The sequence below is a fragment of the Elgaria multicarinata genome, chromosome 6 (genome assembly GCF_023053635.1).
Source record: "Elgaria multicarinata webbii isolate HBS135686 ecotype San Diego chromosome 6, rElgMul1.1.pri, whole genome shotgun sequence".
Lineage (NCBI taxonomy): Eukaryota > Metazoa > Chordata > Lepidosauria > Squamata > Anguidae > Elgaria > Elgaria multicarinata.
Window position 1 is genome coordinate 68,526,964 of NC_086176.1, and position 25,450 is coordinate 68,552,413.

Sequence of the window (25,450 nt, forward strand, 5' to 3'; positions counted from 1 at the left end):
TATATTGGTATATAAGGATTGGCTGTCAGTCACTGATTAATGAAAGCTAATTGACATTACAGACTGATACAGGAATTTGAGAGTTTTCGTCATAGAGTTAAGTGATGGGGAGCTTTTCTCATTGAGTTATTTGATCCCTGTCACTTTAAAAGAAGGCTAACCTTACTCAGAAAATATGGGTAGAGAAGAGAAAACACACACACACACACACACTGCATATTGTCTGAAGGAAAGAGCCTGCAAATTGGCTTCCTTTGGCAGTCATCCCACCTAGACAGACTTACACCTTCTGGAGTTGTTCCATCTGGTTTTCTTATCCCTCTGCGTTGCACATATACACTAATGGAAATAGTTTGTAGGTTAAGTTCAGCTTTTCACTTCTAGTTGTCTAGATAAATGATCTGCATTTAATTTATGTCATCTAATGGAGCGACTAGCTGTTATCCTTGTTCTCATCCTCCCTCCCCGTCTTGGTATTTCCCTGCTAGAATACCATATGATGCTCTTCAGATATTACAGCAACCGCATAGGAACCAGTTTTTCATGGGATCATTCCCTGATGCTGCTGTTATTTTAAATGCCTGTGGCCACATAGTCAGGGCTACTCACATGGGTCCTTATCAACTGATAAACACTGGGTTATGGATGAGAAAATAGTTGTGTGGTAAGGGTGTTTCTAGTTGGTCCTACCCATCTCGTAGTAGAGTTGGAAGGGGCCTATAAGGCCATTCCTGCTCAATGCAGGAATCCACCTGAAAGCATCCCTGACAGATGGTTGTCCAGCTGCCTCTTGAATGCCTCTAGTGTGGGAAAGCCCACGACCTCCCTAGTAACTAATTCCACTGTCATACTGCTGTAACAGTCGGGAAATTTTTCCTGATGTCCAGCCGTAATCTGGCTTCCTTTAACTTGAGGCCATTATTCCATGTCCTGCACTCTGGGATGATCGAGAAGAAATCCTGGCCCTCCTCTGTGTGACTTTTCAAACACCTTCTTTAAACCACAGCAGACAAGGAAGGCAGCCACCTCAAGCAGCTGATTTTGGGTGTTGTGAAAAGGTACAATTATTAAGTTATTTAAATTGTTGTTGGTATTGTTGCTGTACTCCCAGGAAGAGGTACATGACAGCTTTTCAGCCTCAGGTTTCAGAATAATTTGACTGACCTTGACTTTGTGTGTGTGTGTGTGTGTATGTGGGGTGGGTGGGTATTGTTGTTCCACCTCCGGTAGCAAAATGTCTTGGGCCAGCCATGATAGCACTGCTGCAACATTTCAAGGGCACTGAATCTTGACGAGAAGGCCCTACAGAGGTTGTAAAACCAACAACGAGTACTTCAATAAATAAGGCTTATTGAGAACAGGCCATGCAGCTTACTGACGCAGGCAATGCTAAACAGAAACTGAAAACATAGCTCCTGAGAGCTGACTCAGGCACTTCTCGTACGGCAAGCCAGGAAGGCCAATATGCTACAGGTGTCTCATTCTCTTTGAGAAGTGTGTCCAGGTAAATATTCATTGATTTAAGGGCAGTAATGCTTCAGCCTGCCCACGCTTATCTGATTCTTCAGCAGATGATTGTTGCACATTTTGTGTGTATGTGTGTGTTTCTAAAAAATCCCTCTCTTTTGCTTCCCTTTCAACTTTTAACAGGGCAAATTCCCTACATTGTTGCAAATCCCCTGTCCTCGATGCCAACTAAACATGACTTTGATTTGTTATAAGCTCAGAGGAGATTCCTTGTTAAGCTGTATTTAGCGTTGTCGTCTTCCAGTTTCTTATCCTGCAATAGTCTCTGTCTGATTCTAAAAGCAGCTTTCTAAATGACAGGAGAGCACTAACTCTCAAATGTTAACCATGTGTCTTGGTAGAAACCCAATATCTTTGAATCTACTTAGATGCAGCTGTAAAGAGAAGGGGTGGTGGGGAGGGGAAGAAGATCATATGTAGGAAGTGACTTTGAAGTTTGGTATAAAGTCTCATGTAAAAGCAAGCAGTTCAAACATAACTCTGGGAAAGATAAACACATTGTATGATGGAGATGATACCTCCACAGCTAGTAAGTAGATCTATAGATCGGAAAGACACAGAAAGAGAAATGGAGGGGAGAGGGAGAGGGAGAGAGAGAGAGCTCTTGGTTTTCGGCTTTTGTATTGCTCTTCATTAAAGTCAGCAAAAAGATATCTGAAGAAAGTATTTTTTTAAACCAGAGGAATGGGGAATCACTTAAGACTGTTGAAAATACTAGATGAAGGACCAGATGTTGAATTTTATGTAATATCTGCATATATTATACATGTTTGCAGTATTCATTAAATATCTACATAAAATATTCAACAGAGACTTGTTTTGAGGTCAACATTTTATACTGGTTGCTTTGACTATCAATTATTTTTTTTATTGCACTTTTTTTTTTAAAAAAATAGATAAAGTCCAAGAGCTTAATTTGAGGAAATATTCAGAGAGGTCTATGGGACTGCACTGCCAAAAAAATCGTATTCTAGGTATTCAAAGACAGGACCAGCATGGGCTGCAGACATCCCCTGGTTATAGGAAGATGGTCCCTTAATTTTTACAGAGCAAAAAGGTAATGGTCACCCAATCTGTGGAATCAGTCAAGCACCCTTCAGAATCTTTTTTCTTTTCAATAAATTATCTGCTGGAGTTGCCGTACTGCAAGACAGAACCAATGCTGTGTAATCCAAATTGAGGGTGGCCTGTGAAACAAAAATATCTCAGGGAACAGGAAGTCCAAATATGGTGACGCCTATGCATTATGTTCCAACCTTTCTGACTACATACATGAAGAATGCTGAGTAAAAAAACATATTGCTATGTTAGCACCACTTCTTTAAAGAAAACTGATAAGACTTAGGCCCTTTCTACACCTAAGGATTATCCCAGGCAAATGGAGGGATCATCCCTGCCTACTCCCAGGATCCCCTGTGTGTCATTTGGATCCACAGGGATGATCCCGGGACGATCTTGGGGGAAAAGGCAGGTGTAGCAATGGCCTTAGACAACTATCTAAGAAAAAGGCTTGCCCAAGACATCTTGATGTCTGAGGCAAAGGACAAGATGGTTTCCCTTACAATTCATGAACAAAAGCCACAAAAGGTGAATCATTCTTCAACTCTGATGATGGGACAGTATCCTGCACCATACCAGAATACAGCAGGCCACATGACACACAGTTGTCTCCTCTAAGGAGATGCTTTAATGCTTTATATGTGTATGTTCTGTGTTTTAGGTTTTTAAATTTTGTATACTCGTTTTAATCTTAATTTTAGAATTTCTGTAAACCGCCCAGAGAGCCCTGGCTATGGGAGCGGTATATAAGTGCAATAAATAAATAAATAAGCTACTTCCATGGTAAATATACTTTGCTAGCGTAATTTGCCATTTTAAGATTAATGTTTAGGTCATGCTTTGTTGGCCAGAGACCACTCAACTTTAATATGGCTTTAGAGCAGTTACATTATAGAACACATTTATTTCTTGACTTTTTTATGCTTAGGTCTCCATCCCAACCCTCTTTTCCCTTGCTTACACCCGGGGAAGGGCTTATTAGCACATACAACATTTTTGCCATTAGTGTTGAAGCATTTCCATTGTCGTGACAGCTGCTTCTCACATTTTGTCAACAGGCTTACGGTAGTCATTGCTGCTACTATATCCTATGTTTTATTCTATATCTTAACTGCATGAATAGTTGAAAGAACTAGTAGCCTATACATGTTTTTGTATATATGGTGATGATGCTTGAAAACCTAACATTTGCTTCCTCCAAAGCTAGATGTATAATTAGAAAAAGAAAATGATGATGTCCACATGCTCAAAACAACCATCCATATTATCCAGATGTTGGAGCTCTTTGATTTAAGACTCAAAAGGTTTAAGACTCACAAGGTGTCAGACTCAGACGACAGCACATTTTTCCTCAGTAGGCTCCAAGAATGGATTTTCCCCAGAGTTACTGCTACTACTAATGATGGCCCCAGTTGTCTCTACTACTGTGATCTTATTTGCTCAAGGCATAAGGTATTTATCTTGAGATTTCTTCCTGCATCTAATGGTTATAGAACCAGACGTTCTCAATGGTGTGAATCTCTTAAAAATCATATAAGTTGTGTTTTTTTTAAAAAAAGATAAAAGGTTTGACTTCTTTTTCTCCAAATTAGATGAAGGCCCTGTGCTTGAGATGTTTTGTTAGGTTGAGAACTTAGATTTACAGGGTTGGATCTAAGCTTACTTAGAGTGGATCCAATCAAAAGTAGCAGTTGCTGGTGTTATTGTTGCCCTAAAGCCATTTTCTTATTTGAAAGCTAGTCATGTAGCAGCATGGGCATCAATGGATAGATTTCCCATCTGTATTCACAACTGCTCATTACATCTGTATTGGATGTTGCTAATGACATGGCTGTTATCATGTGAGTAGTTCACCAAAGAACATGTGAATACACAGAATCAAGGGCAAAATTCCATTAATCCTAGCTGCCAAAATTTTATCCCCCATCATTGAACAAATCCTTAGGGAGATAATTTCATGGATGGGCTAGGTTTAGATTTCCAGTATCAGGATATTCAGGTGGGTTCTATTTTCCCCCAACCCATTAGTTCAGCTCAAACTATTAATTCTTTCATTCATTCATGTGCTTTCAAAGCCTTCAGCATTCAGCCACCATCACACCTTCAGAAAGCTTCCTGTGACTGAACATTTAAGCACTCTGAGAGCTGAAGTGTATTTAAATGTTATAATGAATCCTTATAATTAGATTTACTCTTTTTTAATCAAGGATATAAAATAGTATTTCTTGTTCCCAATGAAGATCCTCAGATGTTGGGTACGTAATAATAAATGGATATTCCTGTGAAATTAGAAGCTCAGTTTCCCTTGGAGTGTTCTTATTATTCTATAATGGTCTTCTTAGAACACTCTTATTTTTATGGACGTTAAGGGGAAAAGAGAAACCTTTAACAACAACATCTGAGAAACTAAGATGCCAGCCTGGTAGCAGGGTAGCCATTGTCTGTAGAGACAACATTCTTGGCTCTGAGAGTATAAATATAGGGAGAGCACCCCATTCCCTGACAATTACAGGATTATAAAGTGAATCAGTCATGTGATTTTGCTCCTTGAAAGTCTGGGCATCATTCTAACTATTATTTGTAGTAGCAAGTATCTGTCGTAGAGAACCGAACAAATGCATCCTATTAGCATCAGAGAGAAACAACAACCCTGGATTCTTTTTAAAGACTCTATGGAGATCCTGCCCTGAACCATTCATTTTAACAAAAACGAATTTGTCATTTCTCCGCAACTGGTCTCCATCTCCAGATGAAAAATAATCTTGTTTTGATTTATGTATTTAATATTTCACACTGGAAATGTAAAACTACAGTGGTTATTTTATAGTGCCTGGGATCAGGAAATATGGGGGCAATTTATTATATTTATTATTTGGCTTTATAAAACTATAAATCAACATTATTGAAAATTAAATGTAGGTTAGACTGTAAGGGACCATTGAGGTATAACAATGTTTTACATATGGCTTCCGAGGATATGATGAGAATCTGAATTATTCATGCGAGACCCAAGATATTCCTTCAACTTAATCAAATTAATAAAACAATTTCATTCCTAGACCTATTAGCACTCAGCAGGAGCCAAGTAACAGGGATACATTTATGTTTCATTTTCGTTTTTTGTCTGCTGCTGGGGACAAGAAAAGAAAAAGAGGTTTTTTTTTAAACTCTTCTTTTTAAAAAACACTAACTTGTTTAGTGATGGGGCTGACAACTGTGGTTATCATTTCCTAGTCAACCTTTTTTGTTAGAATAGCCATTCTAAACACATTTGCTATGGAGTAAGTCCTATTGGACTAAGCAAGTTAAAAATAAATTACACTTCAAGTTACTAAAAAGTGATTCAGATGGTCCATTCACCCAGAACACCTCATCTGCTTTAGGTACAGTGCCTAGAAGTGAGAATGTTCTCAGCAATGGAAAATCTGTGTGTATCCTATTCTTAAATCAGTACTGTAGCATCTCTTGGTAATAGTTAAGTGTCTCTTGGAGTGTTTCAACACTGAAGTGCTTCTATACTGTTCATGCTATTCATATCTGTTGTAGATTAGGTTTTAGCTGGACACATGCCCTGTAATTTAACCAGCCACGAACAGTCTTATGCACTGGATACTCACCCTCAAGTTCCAGTCTTCCAATGAAATGGTCTTTGGTTAAGAGTTGTTTTTGACATGATGCCAGAAAACTATTGTAGTGCATTTAATGAGAAGGACCTCACTCTCTCAGGTTCGTTAAAATGTTGAATTGTCACTGAGAATGAAGAGACTCTGGTCCAACACAGACATTGCTTTGAATTTACTCTAACAGCTATGTCATGTTTCCATTTTTATTCTAGAGTAGATGCAGAGACCCTAGTCTCTTGGGACCATAGCATGGAAGGATTGGGCCCCCCAAGACCTACTTGAGAGTAAAAATGAAAAAGACATAGCTGCAAGATATGGATTTTTAGCAAAGTTTGTTTTGGCCCGTTAAGTTTATAGAGGGAACTGGTGAGATAGAAACATTTATGTATAGTAAGTCTCATAATGTATTAATAATTAAGTTTAAAAAGTGATAGGAAAATTCACCCAGCATCTGGAAGATAATCATCCTGATCCTCTGAGCTTGTCTCTGACAGGTGGAGTGGAACATTCATGTGATCCTTTGACTGTTTTGAAGAAAGCAACTACTTTCAGAGGAGAGAGAGAGAGAGATCCTTGCTGTAGTCCATTGGCTCACCTACCAAATAACCTGAGCAGTTCTTTCTCATGGCACACAGATCTGAGGATGCTCATATGCACAGATAGAATGCTATAGCAGCTAGAGTGTCAGTCTAGGATTGGGGAGACCTGAGCTCAAGTTCCCACTCAGCCATGAATCTGAGTGGCTGTCACTCAACCAACCTATTTCACAGGGTTGCTATTGTAAGGAAGGGTAGGTGGGTACAGGGAGGCTTGTATGCTGTCTTCAGCTCTTTGGAGGAAGGGAGAGAGGAATATAAATGTAATAGAATAATAAATCAGGGGCAGACTGTGAGGCCTCCTTGAACAGATGGGCGCACAGACACACATGGAACAAGCATATGTGATTATTGACCAGTATGCTGGTCCAATATGCTTGTTCTTTGGAACTGGTGTCCTGGCCAACTGGCCTGTTTGGAAAAAAGACAACAACAATAATAATGAGGACTCTGCTTTTGTTAGATGGGGTGCTTCCCACTTTCTCTGATTGCGGTTGCTCTGTGTCTTCCAGGCCAATATAAATAATGTCTCATGTGAACCCAATCAATACCACAGTAACTTCCTTCCAACTCAGAACAACTTCCTTTCAATCTACAGAAGTTCAATGAGATTTGTGGTTGATGAAAAAAGAATATTTGGTAAACAAGTTCACAAACTGACACCCCCACAGAAAGCAGTTCTAACATTGTTATAGTTCAAGGATTACATGCGCGATTTGAGCTTTTGTGAAATTTTTATTGCTAGCTTGTCTCACTTCTAACCTTTGGAAACATGAATCAAATACCATTTTTGAACTGTTGTTGGATGCATAAAGAAAACCTTCTTGATTTTGACCCACTATTAGATTTGCAGAGATGAAAGCTTTCATCTGAATTGCCAGCATGAACCTCAACCTATTAACAGTCTACAACAAAAGAAAAATGCATGTAATGGTGTACATCAAATCCAGAACTTCAAAAATAGGGAGGGGGCTATTATAACAAGTGCTAATAAATAATGTTAGATCAATTTAATGAACGCCATTAAAAACAAGTAAGGTTTAAGAATGTAAGCGCAGATTAAGGATTCTCCCAAGTTCAGCAGCTTCCAACAGTGACCCACCATATCCCTCTTGTCAGAAAGCTGCCAAGCAGTGTTTGAAGGCAACAGTTCTTTGCTTCCTAGTTGTTTGTCCCTAGCATCTGGTATTTGGATGTATTTTGACTCTGGAAGTTCCATTTAGACCTTTGATAGACCTATATTCCATGACTTTGTCAATGAGTCCCCCTTTAAAGCAAGTGCACACCACAACACCTATGTCTTACACTTCAAAACTGAACTTTCTTGCATGGTCTTGAATGTGTGCCAATGCAAAGAGAGAATACTAGAAATTGGTACTGTCATGTGCTATGGCAAAAATTATGGTGTTGGATCCAGGATCTGCCTTCCATGAGAGGAGGGGCTTCTCTTATGGATAGTTCCTCTGCCTGATTTTTAAGGATCCCCCCTCCCACTAGGTTATCCCATTCAGCATTGTCTCCTGACTCTCTATATAGCATCTTCAGGGGCTGAAGAGTTTGGGGAAGTCCACTTCTATCAACACAGTTGATCCAGCTAAAATCATGATCCAATCCCTGGGACTTAGTCATATAATCAGAGTAGACCCATTGAAATAAATTAGATTTAAGTTAGTCATAATAGTCTGCATCTAACTTGTGTGTGTGTAAAAGACACCTGTCCTGTTTTACTGCATAGCAACACACACAAAAATCTCACAATAAAACCACATCCAAGATTCTCACAATCAAGTCAACATTTAGCAGGGCTGGTGCTCCCCTGTTGATGAAAGCACATTCTGTGTGTGAAGGAGAAAAAAGTAGCATCCAAAGTTCTTTGGGAAATAATATATTCAGCTGCCTTTAAGGGAATCTTGCTTTCTCTTTTACACTTCCTTTTCCCTGAGTTGTATAGGACATCTCTAGCAGAAAGTCCTGCTAGGCACATCTATTGTCTCAAGCCTTTAGGTATAAGGGATGCTGGAACAGGAGGGAAAGAGAAGTTTTTCTGTTTTGTGTTCATTTAAATTCATTGCATGTTTACCAAGGTGAAAGGATTAGTGCCCTGGAGATCATTTGCTTTCATAAGCTTTAAACTGGAGCTGAAGAAGTTTCATGTCTTGATTTTTTTCCAACAGCTCTCTCTCCCCCTCTCAGCCAGGCACAGAGAAGCAAGCCGAGACATATTGATTGCCAGCAGACTCTTCCAACAAAAATTGCCCTGTCTGATTCAGTTAAACTAGGAGGGAAGAGATAACTTCTGCCAGTTCTCAGCCATCTCTTCTAACCATGGGGTAAGGCATTCCTGTTTATAATCGACAGGAGGTTTCTACTACCAAATCATGCCTAGGCTTCAGACCATATGCAGGGATAATTCACGGGCCCCATAACTTTGTGCATTTTGCAAAAAGCCTTGTGGTGAAATATTGATTCCTTGCTGCTTCACCCTGAAAGAAAAAAAGGAAATGTTTCAAAAATAAAATAGAGAGGCAGTGGTACCATCTTGGCTCAAATATAAAACCAGTAGAAAATTCTGACATTAAAATCTTTGCAGGCCTAAAATATAGATCTTATCTCTTTGTGTGGCAGCATTGAAGAAAAAGAAAAGGTAAGGGGAAGAGTGTAAAGGTCCTTGATAAAACCATGATAATTGGAAGTATCATTGGCCAGTGCTCTGCTATGCCATCTTTGTTTTAGAAATACACACACAGCTACACAGCTACTCTTATTTTCACATTTCTAAAATGCTGAATGGAGAACCTAAGTGTATTGAATCTATGGGCATGTCTACGCCTAAGGGTGTAGAGGTGGGGGGGGGAGTGGGGATGATCGTGGACTTACCTGCTTCCATGATCATCCCTGCCCATCTAAATGGAAGTGCGGTGTCCCAGAAGGGAAAAGGGACATCGTGCCATCGCGCCCGCCATTTTTTTTTAAAAAAAGACAGGAGCTGAAGCACACTTGTGCTCCAGCAAAGAAGTAAGTAAAAAAATAAGAAAGAAAGAAGCCTGCGGTCCTCGGGATCATCCCATGACCACGGGAAAAGACAGTATAAAAGTGTCTGCAGATATCCTGGGGAAATGGAGGGATTGTCCCTGCCTGCTCCCGGGATCCCCTGTGCATCATGTGGATGCACAGGGATGATCACAGGGGGGCGGGGGGGGAAGGCAGGTGTAGACATGCCCTATGTGTAAAAATAGCCCAACAACCCCATGTGAGGTGCCCATGTTTGACAGCAGTGAAGGAACTTCACGTTCTCTCTCAAGTCACTTTTGTCCTACAAATCCCTCCCTGCAGCTGCTCAGCCACCCACCCCGAGACTTGTTGCAAGAGAAACAGGAGTGTGGAACTCTGGCAGCAACAAATACTCTGAGAGTTGCGGGAGAGAAGACAGGGACAAAATAACTGACAAAGGTAAGGATTAAGGATCCCCTTTTCTACCATCCATTCTACATTGCAAAATACTGCTGAGCAGGAGCTTCACACATAGCTGCAAAAGCAGCTTTCAGTTTGACTGTCATTTCAGAATGCAGGTTGGTTTGTAGCCTTTGCCAAACTACTGGCAAATGATACTTCCAACTACCATGGTTTTTATCAAGGATCAGTTAAATGGCAGTTTCAACCTTTCCATCCCACTGCTTATCCTGGCATGTCTACTCTCTATTTCTTGTCCCTGAACCTTAGCCTGCCTTTGGACTAGCCACATAACCATATGTTTCACCTTTAACCCCTTAGTTCCAGGCCTGGGCCAGATGAGAGAGGTGGGTGCTTTCCATTGTCTTTTGTGGATCTTTTCTTTCCCCAATTGATGGGGGGGAAATGGAAAGTGGAGAGAGGAGAATATAGAAATGGTGTCTACAACTATGAACTTCTACGAACTTGGATAGTAAAGAGGATTGGTAGTACACCTTCCGCAAGATATTTCAGATAGAAGCCAATTTCTTGGAACAGCATCTATTTCATTTCCCTTGCTTCCTGATAAAGAGCCTAGCCATTTAATTTCAACTAGAATTTTGTGGCATCATTACTGGCCTGTTAGGAGGGAGATGCATGCAGGGACAAGATTATTATAACTGTAAACAAAAATATATGAGAGCATCAGCAGGCACAGAAATCCACTGAGCTGTTTTCCCTGTAGAAGAAGCTAACTGCCGCTTTTACTTATTTTGCTCAGCAAAGATGCTAGATGGGAATTTCACACTGACAATTATTTGCATCAGAATGCCGCAAACTGCCTTAGACTGACTGATGTTTTTACCGCCCCAGAATAGTTCTACTGAAATGCATGGGTCAACGAGGCCGCCCACTTGTTGTCTGCAAACTGCGATGTTAGCGTAATTACCTGATCGCTTAAGGGAACATGGAATCGCCAGGTGTTGAAAGGACAGAGGTTATTTAGAGTTCTTGAATATTAAGTTCCCCATATTTAAGCCTCTGTATTTTTCTTCACTGAAATCTAAGAGAGAAGAAGCTTCCCTTTGCAAATCAATAAGGCCGGGCTTTCTGTCTTCTCCCACTAAGCCACCTGAAACAAAAGTTGCCTGGTTTGCCCCATTCATCTTAATGGGGTGTTAATAGCTTCAAAGGCTAGCCATGACCACTTAAATGTGAATGCTATTAATCAACTAGCTAAAATACAAACACTCAGCTAGAGGTCCTGCAACGTAATTGCATGGGGGCAATTGGGACCAATTTTGAGTCCTGAGTGAAGGGTTTTTCCCCTTCTTTTGTTTTTTAAGCTGTTGGGGAAAGGGTGTGTGTGAAAAATCTCAGCAGAAAGTAAGCTGAGGGAAAATAAGGGGCAAGAGGTAAAAAAGAAAGAAAAAGACTGATATATTTACTGAAGTTTTAAAATTGTGTTTATTCCAAGTCACAAATTAGTCAGTCTGCATGAAATGAGTAACACAGCAGCGGTGTCATTTTTATTACCACTGCAATAACTCGCAAAATTAATATCCCCCCTGCCCTCCAAAAACTGATCCACTGTGCTCAATGAATGCAAAGCTCTATGAGTCGATCCCCTCCCTATTCAGAATAGGATGGTTTTGACAGATTATATCTCCAGGGACCTGCCTGGCATTACCTGGATTGCATTACCTGGATGGCACAGAAGCACAGCACTTTCCTAGGGTAAAAACAGAGGCCCTTTTCTTCTTACAGCACTGGCATTGACCCTCATGAAACTGGGGCAATGTTTAGATGGAAATTGTGCTTTATTCAGGACCAGCAAATGAAGAGTGGATTGTACTCAAGGGGACAACCCAGCTTCCTCCCTCTCTTTGTTCCCCTGGTCTAGGAGAAAGATGCAGCCCTGCAAGGGACACATGTAAAGAGGCCTGCTTAATAAAACCTGTTACTTTATCAGCTCTTGTGTGGAGTAGTCAAGGTTGTGTGGCAGATAAATGAAGAGCCTGGTTGGATGGGGTGAAGGAAAAGGGGTCCAGGAGAGCATTGCAGAGCTCCAAGCAACAGTTGCCAAGGAGACCATAATGTCAGGGACGTGGCAGTTAAACTGTGGAGAGTGGCAGTTAAACAAGAGAAAGTGGGCAGTGAAAGGTTGGAGATGGAAGAAAGAGGTGTGGAGGGAAATGGAAAAAGTGAATGTTGCTGAGTCCTTGAAAGTGTAGTTATTGAGGCAGTAGCTGCCATCTAATGTTGGGAGCTGGCAGCATGGTGTGGTTTAGAGACCGACCAGTAGAGCCTCAGCTGTAAAGGACAAAACAGTCTGCAGTGCTGAACAGTATTGCAGAAGCATCAGCAAGGGACAGAAGAGCTGTGTGGGCAGCAATGTGGCACCAAGCAGGACTCAATAAACATGAAGGCATGGAGTGTCAACTATCGTATCATATTAGAAAGGGAGGTTTTCTTTTTTATAAAAAATAGTTTTCATTAAGCGTTTGTTTTAGTCTTAAACTTTATTTATTTTTTGAAGTATTTGTAGGCTCTTTTCCCCACTGCACACCTGCCCCTGAAATATCCTCCAATTCCTCTGGAGCAGATTTTGGGGAATGGGTGCAGGGAGGCATGGAATATGTTCTGTCAGCTGTATCTCTTGCATTGGCAGATGGACACCATTGATTTTACCCACTGTATCTCTGTAACACCAGTGGGAAAAGCAGAAGGCTATGTTGTATAGATCAACAGGGATACCACTTCCCAGGAAAAAAGAAAAGGTCTCATTGAACTGAAACATGGGGGGCGGGGGGGGGAGAGTCATAATTAGTATTATTTTGCATCTTACAAAAGTGAGACCTTCCAATGAGTTTCCAGTTAGAAACTCAAACAAATGGGAAGATTTCCTGTATTAAAATACAGGGAAATAATGTATGTCTTTCTTAACATATTTTTATTAGATGCAAGAAGCTAGATTGGATAAAAAATCAGTTGACGTAGACTCTAGGCCATGAAAGCACATGCCATAATACATTTGGACATAATACATAATACATCTTTGCTGCTTCTAAGCAATGTGTCATGAACATGGGGTCTTCCTTATCACCTTGTTATTTATCATATAATAACAAGGTTATTATATGATAAATAATATCATATAATATTATGTGTTCGGACATAATTGCGTTCGGACAACACAATAGTTAATAGTGGGTTAATAGGCAACTCCACTGTTGATTATTGAGAAGGTACTCCCTACACGGCAATGCTTGCTCAACAGAAAGGAAAATCTGTCTTTCAATTAATCTGATTTACTGCTAGTAGTGTTCCCGTAAATTTTAAGTATATTTTCCCTTTATTAAGACATTGTCAGCCCATACCTAGGTGTGTGTAGGCCAAGAATAATCAGAGTTTGTAAGCAAACTGAATTAGGCAAAGCAAACACATTTGAAAGTATTGAGCTGAATTGATTGTATAGTTAAACACATGATGAGACACACTGGGACTGTTCACATAACACGCTAACCCACACTCAATGGTTCAGTGTGGGTTGTTGAACCATGGGTTGTTTATTGAACTGTGGGTTAGCATCTTTTCCAAACCCAGAACATTTTCTGTAGGGTGGCTTGTTAGCCACCCTAAACAACCCAACAACAAATTGTGGGTTCTCGACGTGGCTTGTCTGGAAAAAAATAAGCCACACTGCATGGTTAACAAGCCACCTTGCAGAAAATGTCCTGGGTTCAGACAACAGGCTAATCCACAATTCAACAAACAACACACTTCAACTAACAGTTCAACAACAATCACACTCAACCACTGAGAGTGGATTAGCATGTGGTGCGAACCCAGTCACTTTTTTTGGGGAGCATAGGTAGGCAGCCTGGTGCCTGATGCTGATGCAAATTGCAGTTGAAAACATCTGGAGGGTATCAGATTGCCTATCTGTGTTTTGGATTCTGCCCATTAGTTTTCATTTATATGCCCCCTGTATCTATATTTATGGTTTTCCATGTGTTGAGTAGTAGTTTTTATTATCATAAACTGGGCTCGCAGTTTATCTTTAGTACCGAGAACTTGTATATTAATAATACAGTCACGAGTTCAATATTGGTGAGGAATGCCACAATACCCATTGAGCCCAAATCACAAGGCAAAATAAAAATGAAAGCTGATTGGAAGAACGTAACCCCTCTTCCCAGATTTCTTTTAAACCATTCATTTACTTGACAAGGATGTGATAGAATATGTTTTACAGACTTCTCCATAAATGGTGGCTGAAATATTTAGCCCCCGCAGTTTCAAACCAATGGACATTTACTTAGAAATAAGCTCCATTGAACTTGGTGGGGTTTATTTCTGTGTAAATAAGATAACGAAGGTCTGAAAGTAAAGTTATGGAAAAGTAACTGACCTAAAGGGCAAACTTTTTCCTTTGTGATTTATAATTAGAGTTGTTAGGACAATATTATTTAAATGTTTTTAAATAAAATAAAATCCCATTAGGGTTAGAACATTCCAAATGAACCAATGACTTCAAATCTTAGCTGTCCGCCATATTACTATAATAACTAAATGCAGAATATAGCAGACATCGGCTTTATCTTGGATAAAACTGAAACTGGTGTTTTAGATTACGTGTGATTGACCAGAGTTTAACATTCAAAGCAGATGTTGGCTGTATTTTTAGTAAAAGGAATCTCCATTCACCAGGAGAGTTCAAAATGGTTGAACAATTTATCAAGAGAAATGTGTATTTTGGAGACACTAATGATCCATTCCTTTCAGTCTATGAAAAGTTCTGCTTTCCTGTGTTTGTGATGTCATCTTTCTCCCTCATTTCTGACCCATGAACCTGTGATTAAATTCTCAGATATATGCAGACTTCTTCCCTTGTCCTGCTCCTATCTCTGTTTAAAATGAAAGATGGCAATAACATAAGCCTGGCAGAAGAGGAGTTGCAAACATCACCCACTGAAACCAAACCTTTGTATGACAGCCAATTTCAGTTTCTGTGTATTTTCTTACAAAGCAATCCAAAGGCATCAGGGGAGGGAGGAACTGGCAAATCTAGTCCTGTTTGGCTTGTGTTGACAGGGCACCAACAGGGAGATGGGGGTGGCTGGGGGTAATACATACTGCAGCTCCATAGCTGGAATACTCCTCACCACACTCCTGTTCTGGGCATGCATTGGGGGAATGGGAGGGCTTTGGATCTGGTGGATCCAAAGCCTTCCACAATCCCCCTATGATATGCCCTGTTTTTACTGTTACCACCATCAGAACACAAGGTAAGGGCAATAGACATTTTCATGCATGCAGTGGGGAAGTCTGCAAGGACACCACCTTCTCTACCCTCTCCATGAACAGAGAGAGATCCACTAAATACTATGAGTGTCATCACATGGGAGGAAATCATGTTTCCTTTCTGTTGCTTCTCTGCCCCTGCTTTTGTCTCTCATTATTTCTTCTTTCTGCTTGGAGGAGAAAGAGGAAGTAAACAAAGACCACGTGGCCCATTCAGGGGTTGTTTTTATCATGCTGCTTTTTCTGCACATAGCTGGAGATCCTGACATATTCCGTTTTTTAAAAAAAGTCGGATTAAAACGGGTCTATATTGTGATGGAAAAAGGACCGTGAGGTAGATGTCATTGCCTAAAGGACGCGTGCACATCCGTCAGTGGACAGTAGCAAGCGTGCGATAAAATGCTTGTCTGCTGAACCTCTAAATACCATGGGACACTTTCCCAGGGACCATAGGAATTCAGCTTTAATAGGTCAGTGGTGAAGCACTGTTATGAGTTTTTACCTGCCAAGTAAAATGGGTTAGACTCCTTCAGACTGTAATGAGAAGCTTGAGAAATCTCTCTCCAGGTGTCTTCACTGTGATGCTAAGAATGGTATGTTGCATGTGAACACTCAGTGTTAATATAGAAGTCAGGGCAGAGGAGAGCCATTTTTAAGTCAGTTATACATTGTAGGCAATGTTGCTTTATTGATGTGGGGAATGCAGAAACCAATTTAAGTGCTACATACAAAAGTGGCCTTTGTCTTTAACAGTTGTGTTCTTTTGCAGCTACATTGAACAAGTCAAGTTAAAAGGTTGCTAAAATGAGAAAAAAATATGATTCTTTCTTGGCAACAGGGTGAAGGTGTTACAACTAACAAACACAGGAGATATTGGTGAATGCTAATCTTGTTACTGTCAGAACTGAGCCTAAAACACATCTTTGATATACCTTTCCAAAGCCACTCTTGCTGCTGAGGAAAATGGAGAGAAGGTGGGGGGACCTCACCAAAAAAAGATATGAAGAGAGAAAGAAAAGAGAAATGCAGCAAAAAGTATTAGGGAAAATGCTCATTTGAGCAAAGAGTCTACAATAACCTGAATCTATCAGGTAATTAGAAAAAAAAATCAGGGCCTGCTAATATATTCCTGAATTCTTCTATGTGAGGTTGTATATAGTCATATGACCAAGTGGAAAAAGTGTAATGTGTGAACTGGACTGCACATATGTGATGATTTAGCACCCATCCCATCATATGTACAGCACAGTTCACATGACTGTGTCCTGAGGCCACATGGAAAACTTAAGCAGTGTGGGCTAACCCCTAGTTTATTACTTTATTAATAAAGAGAGATAATGGACAACTGTTCAACACCTCCTATATGCATACTGAAGATGGAAAAAATATTTTATGAGCAATTGGCTCATGAGATGGTAGTGTTTTCAAAGAGATGGGGAGATCTTTCACTTTGTTTAGCCATTCACAAAGAAAAGATGGATCCACAGGAGGAATAAGAAGCAAAGGGATGTGGGCTGCAATAATACTTTAATTATATATTTTCCTAAATGCTTGAACTTATTCATATGTATTAACTTAGGCTGTAATCCTATGCACATGTGTAGGATTCTGAGAAAAAGGGATGGAATTCTAGATATAGGATTGCAGTGTAAGTCATCCTGACAAAAACCTTGTAAGAAAGCCTGGTATTATGATCCACACGTTACACATGAGAAAGACTGAGAGCATATGGCTTGCTAAGGAAAGGTGACCATATGGAAAGGAGGACAGGGCTCCTGTATCTTTAACAGTTATATAGAAAAGGGAATTTCAGCAGGTGTCATTGGTACGCCTGCAGCACCTGATGCAATTCCCTCTTCATCACAACAGTTAAAGCTGCAGGAGCCCTGCCCTCTTTTGTATCTGGTCATGCTAGGCAAGGCTCCTTCGACTTTAACTGTTGTGATGAAGAAGGGATTTCACCAGGTGCTGCATGCATACAAATGACACCTGCTGAAATTCTCCTTTTTATACAACTGTTAAAGATACAGGAGCCCTGTCCTGTTTTCCATATGGTCACCCTAGCTAAGGGCACTCACTAAATTTATTCCTGGTGTGATATATCTGAACTATAGCATACACAATTGCTACATCATGCAGAGAAACTCTCTAAAACAGCCTTTCCTGACTTGATGCTCTCCAGATGTGCCATGCTGTTTAGGAATGATGGGAGTTGTAGTCCAACACAGCTGGAAGGCACCAGGTTGGAGAAGCCTGTTCTAAAATATTGCAGAAAGCCAACCAGAAGAAAGTCGTCAAAAATACTGTCACAAAGAACAAGAATAATCAGGAAAGTAATCCTGGTGACTAGCACTAAACAAGTACAGGATTTTCTTGTGGGGACATTTATGATGGCAAAAACTACTTCCTTGCTTACAATTTAAGTTTTAACTATTCACTATATCACTATGTTTACACATCAGAATTCATGAGGAGTTTAATTCTCATTAGATGATCTTTTTGATCCCATGGAATTATTGTGAAGGTCCAGTCAACCTTAAGCTCTATTCCACCCTGATTACTCAACCCTAGTTGCTGCACTTGTCTCTACCCAAGCATGATAAATGTATAGCCATAGTCCCAGATAGAAGCTACCAACAAGAAAGGGGTTGGATTTACCCAGTGTTCCATGGAAAGATGGGCTGTAGTGGGCGATTGATGTAGCTCAACCCAAGGTGGACTGGATTACACTGGCAGATATCCTTTTAAATGTAATGTTAGACAGAATATCCTTGAATCTGCTGAGGGCTGCAACAAAACCAGCCAAAATAATTTTGGCAAAGGCCTAAATGAATAATTGCTTGTGCCAAGAATGTGGTCTTTGATGTCAAAATGTGCAGCCTTTGGCAAAATGGCATGAGTTCACATAATCTTTATCATGAGAGACAGGTAGAAGTAAAGCTGAGGCCAGACTGTTCTTGCCACATCATGATTTTATTTAGCATTGTTATTTGTGTGGAATTTGGTGTTCTCTGTTTTTTAAAAAAAGTGCCAGAAAAATATAAAGCACTGTCTGTTAAGAATAGAAATCCCTTAATAGCTTGGGTCCAGCATATCAAATGGTATTTTCTCTCTCTCTGATATCCTACCATAATCTCTGCAGTTGACCAAAAGCATACTCTTGCTGCGTTTCCAGATGGTGAGAAATACAAGGGGGTGTTTTTTTTAAAAAAATACTTTTTATTTTATGTTTCTTCATTACTTTTTTAAAAAAAACTAAGTACAGCCTCCCTTATAAGGGATGCAACTGAAAATATCAGTGAATACACTAACAAATAAACATCAAGGAAAGAAATCAGAATAAATCAGACACAGTAAAAGGCATTTTAAAAGGTTTACTTAGATACATGTATAAAATAATTCAATAAAGTACTGCTGAAGATAAATGGTGAGCATTGCAGAAGGTGCCTCCATGTGATTTCCCGTGATCTCCCAGTTCCCACACAACTGCCCAGGACTTAACCCTTTCCACTCAGTAGGATCCCCTGACTCTTGTGGGAGAATTGGGGGGGGGGAGCCTCTGTAGGCAGGTAGAGAGATGAGGAAGTAGAAAAGTCAGATTCTGCCCACCTGTTTCCACCTGCTCCTTCTGCAGGTAGATATCTGGATCCAGCCCATGATTTCTAAGAAGTTATTAGTTCGTTTGTCTGCTTTATATATCCTTCTAAGAACTTCATTTGTTTTATGCTTATGGAAAATGTGTAACCTGCCCCCAAACCCAAGAAATTGCTCCATTAGAATTAATATTAAATATATAAACATGCCAATTATTTAAATTATTAGATACACGTAATCTGTAGAGGAGTACACATCAATTTTGGTGATGGGCTATAGACTGCCTACGTTGAATTAAATAATTTCTTTGAAGAAAAAGGTTTTCAACGCTGGAACATGCTGCAGGGGGAGCGTCCGGCCTTGCTTATATTCACCACTTTTTAAAAGCGCCTCTTTTCCCAGTGAGACAGGGCCACACACATCATTGTCACTTATTCCCCGCAAGGGTCTCTCATGAGCCAGGAAAGCAGCGAGATGCTTGTTGCAGAGCTTGTTCGACTCTTTATGGACGTTCTCTTAGCATGGAGTCAAGTCTAGGCCTTGCGGGGGGGGGGCATTCAACAATGCCTGAGCTCCACAGTCCACCCTCTCTTGGACAGGTAGTGGCAATAGCCATTTTTTAAAACAAAACAAAACACACTTCGGCCATTGGGCAGCATAGAAAAGTAATAAATAAATGTGAATATAAAGATTGTAGAAAAATAATAATAAAAAATACTTTAAAAATATTTTCAGATATTTTCAGACCCCAGCTTGGAAAAAGTGTCCAGCAGGTCTCCAAATGATCTGCTTACCAACTGATTTCAGCCCTGATGTGCTGTTATTGAAAGTAGCATCCATATGGAGGTGGGAACTTGGGAATTTACTAGGGATATGCAAATCAGCAAATCTTAAGCCCATCAAGGTTCTCCAGTTTCTACCTTGAAGCTTGTTCTGACAGATATCTGTATCTCATTGTGAGCTTTGTTTTTTCCCCTCCATGTCCCCATCCCCCGCATAAATATATGCATCAATTATGCATATTTTTGAAATATACACATCTTCTCTCATTGGCTAAAGCATGTTTGCATGCATTTTTCAAGTGAATGCATTTTCCATGCACATTTTCCAAATCAACACATTGGTCGAATGAGTTTTTGTTGTACAAATTGTCCCACAAGCTCAGAAATGTACAGACTTCAGACAATTCAGGTCTGTGTTTGTTCCTGGAAGGTGCAATTATGTTCAAATCTCTAAAATCGACCTACGCAATCAGCTTGAATAAGAAATGGTAAAAAATACTCTCAACTGACTAGTGTGCCCATCTTAAATTTATAATGAACCATGCATGGAGGTATATGCCCAGTTCCTAGCACTGGGCTCCCTGCATCACAGAACCAAACTGCATACACAGTTACCATTGCTCAGGTGGGAGATATGGCTGCAGCCCTGATGAGATAAATAATATTGTCAAACCTTGACAGTGCCTATCACCTCCTTGGGCAATGGGAGGGTGGACACAGTTCCAGCTTCCTCCAATGCAGATAGACTTGTGCTGACCGTTCATCTGGCTGGTGGGTGCAGGGAGATAATACCTTCATGATCATTATTTGCAGGGAAAGGATTGAGGGTAGTTTTCTAAATATGCATTTTGATCCTGCATGTAGTTATGAGTGCACAGTTCCCACTATGAATGTGTAATTGCACGGAGGATTGCAGCAACAATGCCTAGGAGCCATCTCATGCTGTGATTTCAATTCTTATGGCCAAATATGCATTTTAGATGCTAATAACAAAACCTAAATTAGCTACAACTTTTGAAGTAAGCAGAAACTTGATGTCGGCTGTAAATCTGAAATTAATGGTTACCTGATTCATCTCAAGATCACGATCTTTAAATCAGAATGGGTTCCTTCCATCAAGTCATTACAAATATGCTTCTTACCTTAATAAGGACAAGTAAATAAATTCCCTCTTCATTATTTAGGCATTCTCTGTACATTTCCCTTCAGGAGCAATATCAATGCTAATACAGCATTAATAAAGATAAAGACATAAAACAATGTTGCAATAAATTTCTCTTCCTAGACACCGCGGTACTATTTCCCCTGAAAATTATCTCAAGACAGTTTAATGCTTTCTATTGCTATGGTTGCAGAATTAGGGCACATTGCTAGGAAGACCTCTATTACATCCATTAATGAGATTTATAAGAACATTAATAGGTAAATCCAAAGCCCTGCTCTATCAACAATAATGTAAATTAGTTGCAACTGCAACTCCTTGCAATACTAAACTATAAATATACACAAGTGTCCCAATTTCTTTGAGTCATATGCACATTTTTAACAGACATGGCTGTCACTCTAACATTGTCCATGGAGCAGAACATGCTTATGCAAAGATCAAATGAATACCAGCATATACATGTCCACCAGTACTGCTCCTTCTTTAGATGTTGATGTAGCATAGTGGCTAAGAGTGTGATGCGAGTCCCCAGTTCAAATCATAAATCACCTTGGGAGCCTTATCTGGTCCAAAAGGTGACTCATAAATGTATAAATGACTAAGTATAAAATCAAACATGAGCTCACTGGTTAGTTTTACACAAGCCGTTATTTTTCGCCTCAGCACTACCCACCCCAACCTCAATATGCAGATAATAATATTGGCTTACCTAATGTAATCTTGTAAATATTACTGTGGTAAGAATGTTAAGTGCTTTGAAGCCTCGAAATGTGCAATAGAAATGTTCTGCTATTACTATTGTTATCATGCTACACTTACAACTGATGTTTTTAAGCAGATACGGATCAACACCAGTAGTTTTACAAGAGTGACGTGCTAGGGACGAAGTCCTATGTGGAAAGGTTGGATATGTTTAGCCTTGAGAAGAGATGACTAAGAGGAAATATGACAGCCATCTTCAAATGTTTGTAGTACTGTCACATAAATGATAGAGCAAATTTGTTTTCTGTTTCTGCAGAGGCTTCCCCTCCACCAATAATAAAGAGATGCTCTATAAGTTACAGGGAGCCAGATGCTGGCTGGACATTAGGAAAAGCTTCCTGACTGTTAAAGCAGTACGACAATGGAAACAGTTACCTAGGGAGGTTGTGGGCTCTCCCACACTAGAGGCATTCAAGAGGCATCTGGACAACCATCTGTCAGGTATGCTTTAGGATGGATTCCTGCATTGAGAAGGGGGTTGGACTCGATGGCCTTGCAGGCCCCTTCCAACTCTGCTATTCTATAATTCTATGAATTTACATACCTGGGGTTGGATTCAGATCTTTGGTTCTGCCAGCGGACAGCTACTACTGGTGGAAAACAATTTTTGCATCTTCTCCTTCCCCCTGTGACCCCCCTGTTTATCCTTGAAATCTTATCTGGAGGATCCACCAGAGCAGATTTGGAGGGCATGTGGGGCAGGAGCTGCAGGCGAGACAAGAGGACACAGAAGTCCTGTTCCACAAGTGGTGTCGTTCTACCTACTGAGCCAAGGATCTGCATTCAGCCCGTCATTTCTGGAATCGAGATGGACCTGGAATAGTCCAGTTATTTAGGCCTGAATTAATTATGTTTCAGTACAATACCATAGACTACATACTTCTTATATATAGTCTATGATATCGTAATGAAAGAGAATTCATTCAATCTAAATTACTTCTGTCAGATGTCTAACTTAATTCATAGACTTTCATAAGGTCCAGCAAAGAAGCATCTATATAGATTCCACAGGAAGCAACTTTCTCCTTGCATTCTTAAATCTATCTCAATTTAATATAAAACAAATCTTGTTTTTATTGACTTGTGTTCAGTTATGACAATAATTATTGTTCTCCAGCTTTTCATAGCAGTGGCAGCCTCTTAAAATATATGACAACTGTTATTATATCACCACCACTTTAACCTCCTCATCTATAAACAACATCTAGCCAATTCCTCTGCAACTAGTTCAAGTATTCTATTTAAAATGGTTTAGCATTTGTTGTCATTCTTCATCTGAAATTAACCTTCATTGTCCTTAAAATTATAACTAAAACTGAGGACTGGCCTCATGCAAGACAAGTCTCTTCACTTACCTTTAAAAATTCTGTTCCTGCTAAATGCAAACTCCAATACCACTTAAAATGGAGTGAATTTATTGACTTTGTACACTTCTGTAATTTCCAGCCCAGTCTTAGCATGCAAATGCTTAACTGCTTTATATTTTATATCTAGATTTCCCCCCCTTTTGTATAATACCATTAAATCATTTTCAGTACCATTTCTCCAATTTATCAAGACAATTCTGAACTACCTCCTAGTTTTGTGTCATCTGCAAATGTGATAAGTATGCTTGCCACTTCTTCATCCAAGTCATTAATAAAATGACATGCCTAACGTCTTGCTCCTCCACTCAAATTAAAAGTAATTGAGTTTGTGAAAAATCAATAACATTAATATGCATCCCATTAAATTACGTGGCATTTTTATAGTGATATGGAAAAAATGTATTTGTGCTAGGTTAAAATGTGTCCATTGTGTACGATTTTGGCTATGACACCCATTCCACCATAAACTCGGCTGGGACTATTACAGAGTAAGGGTTGTGTCATAAGTTACTGAAAAGACAGGTCTACAAGTTTCCATCTCAGTGTAACTATATCTTTTCTGCAATACTTGAAGACTATTCTATTTGCATGTGTCTAAAATGCACTAAACATTACGGCTGAGCACATTCTCAGGGCCAAACTCTGAATCTGAACTGAAGTGGCCCAATTCCGCCTGAATCCAGAGTGGTACCTCATCAGGACGAGGCACCACAAAGAGGATTGGCCTGGTCCCAAAGTGTTCGGGTTGCTTTGGCCTGATTTGGGGCAGTGGTAAGCCACTGCCCACACTCCCTATGAGGATGACCAGGAGTCCTCCCTCACCCCCTCCCTGCTCACTCCCAGAACCTGGAAATGCTGTCCCCGCCACCTGCAGACTTAACTGTGCATCCTTGATTAAAGCCACCATTTTAAACTAAGATGGGGGTTCCGTAGTTTTCATACATCTATGGTCACAAACTACGGTGGCTGTAAAGAGCCATTTGTGACTGTAGCTCTAATCAAGGACGCACAGTTAAAGCAAATCCCACGGGTGGATGGGGCAGCAGTTCTGTGGGTGAGTGGGGTTGGCCTCATGCCCAGTTTTCCTGGGTGCCAGCCAGGGAGCTGCTCGGCTGGCACCTGGGAATCCACAATGGCAGAGTCACTTTCATTTTTTCTTTTCTTTTCCAAAACTCATTTCAGAACTGAATCCAAAGTGGGTCAGCTCGGTTCTGAAGCACCCTTAGTTGAATCAGGGTGGATTCAGAGCCTCCGAGGCAAGTTGGGGGGGTAGGGTGGGGTTGCACAGTCCTAGTAATCACAGACATGAGAGCAACAGCTGGCAAATGTTTGCAACAGGCACACGAATGCTCTTGGAACACTGAATGTTACAGTGACTTATGTAGTTTCAAGATTGTTACTGTTGCATATTTACTGACAATACTCAGTGTACTAATCACAATTTTTAAAAAAGTTATTACTTCACTTTTGATTTAATATACATTGCTAATGCAGACAGCTACTTGTGCCTGTAGTTATTAATGGTCATACTGCAGTAAAGCTTTGCCTTCTCTTCTGCAGTAGCATTTTTCTGCCCCCACCCTTGTTAACTTTGAGCAGCAATTTATAGGTCTTTTGAATGTGTTCCTACTGTGAGGATGGCACGACCTAGGCAAATGGTTATGTCACCGGTACTGGGTATAGATGATCATAATAGCTACTATGGGTATCTCGGATTTAGGCATCATTTCTATGAACCAAAGAGTTCAGAATTTGATCATTACCATTATTTTGCCAAATTGCTTTGTGAAGGTTCTCAGAAGTCAGAACTCATCTCGCAATAGCTTTTATCTAATACCCCAACTCTTCAGAACTCCTTCCACCAGCAGCTTTTCTTGCAGCTTTTTGTATGGTTGCATAAACAGTCCTCTGGATTGTCTGAATGAAGATGATTGCATCCCTGACTTTGTTTTACAATTAGATGATATGTTTTGAATTGTAATCGGGGTGGTGGTGGGGTTATTTATGGGTTTTTATTGTGGTATACATGGTTTTAATTGTAGTTGTAAGCCACTTTGGGCGCCACTAGTTTGACAGGAAAGGATCAGATAAATGCCCAAATAAAGAAAAAAACTACATCAAAGAAATACAACGCCTTGGATCCAGATTCAGCTCTTCTTAGTTAGAGCAAAGCCATGGAAATCAATGTGACTCAATTTAGCCATGACTAACTTCAGCCCCATTTATTTTAATGGGTCTG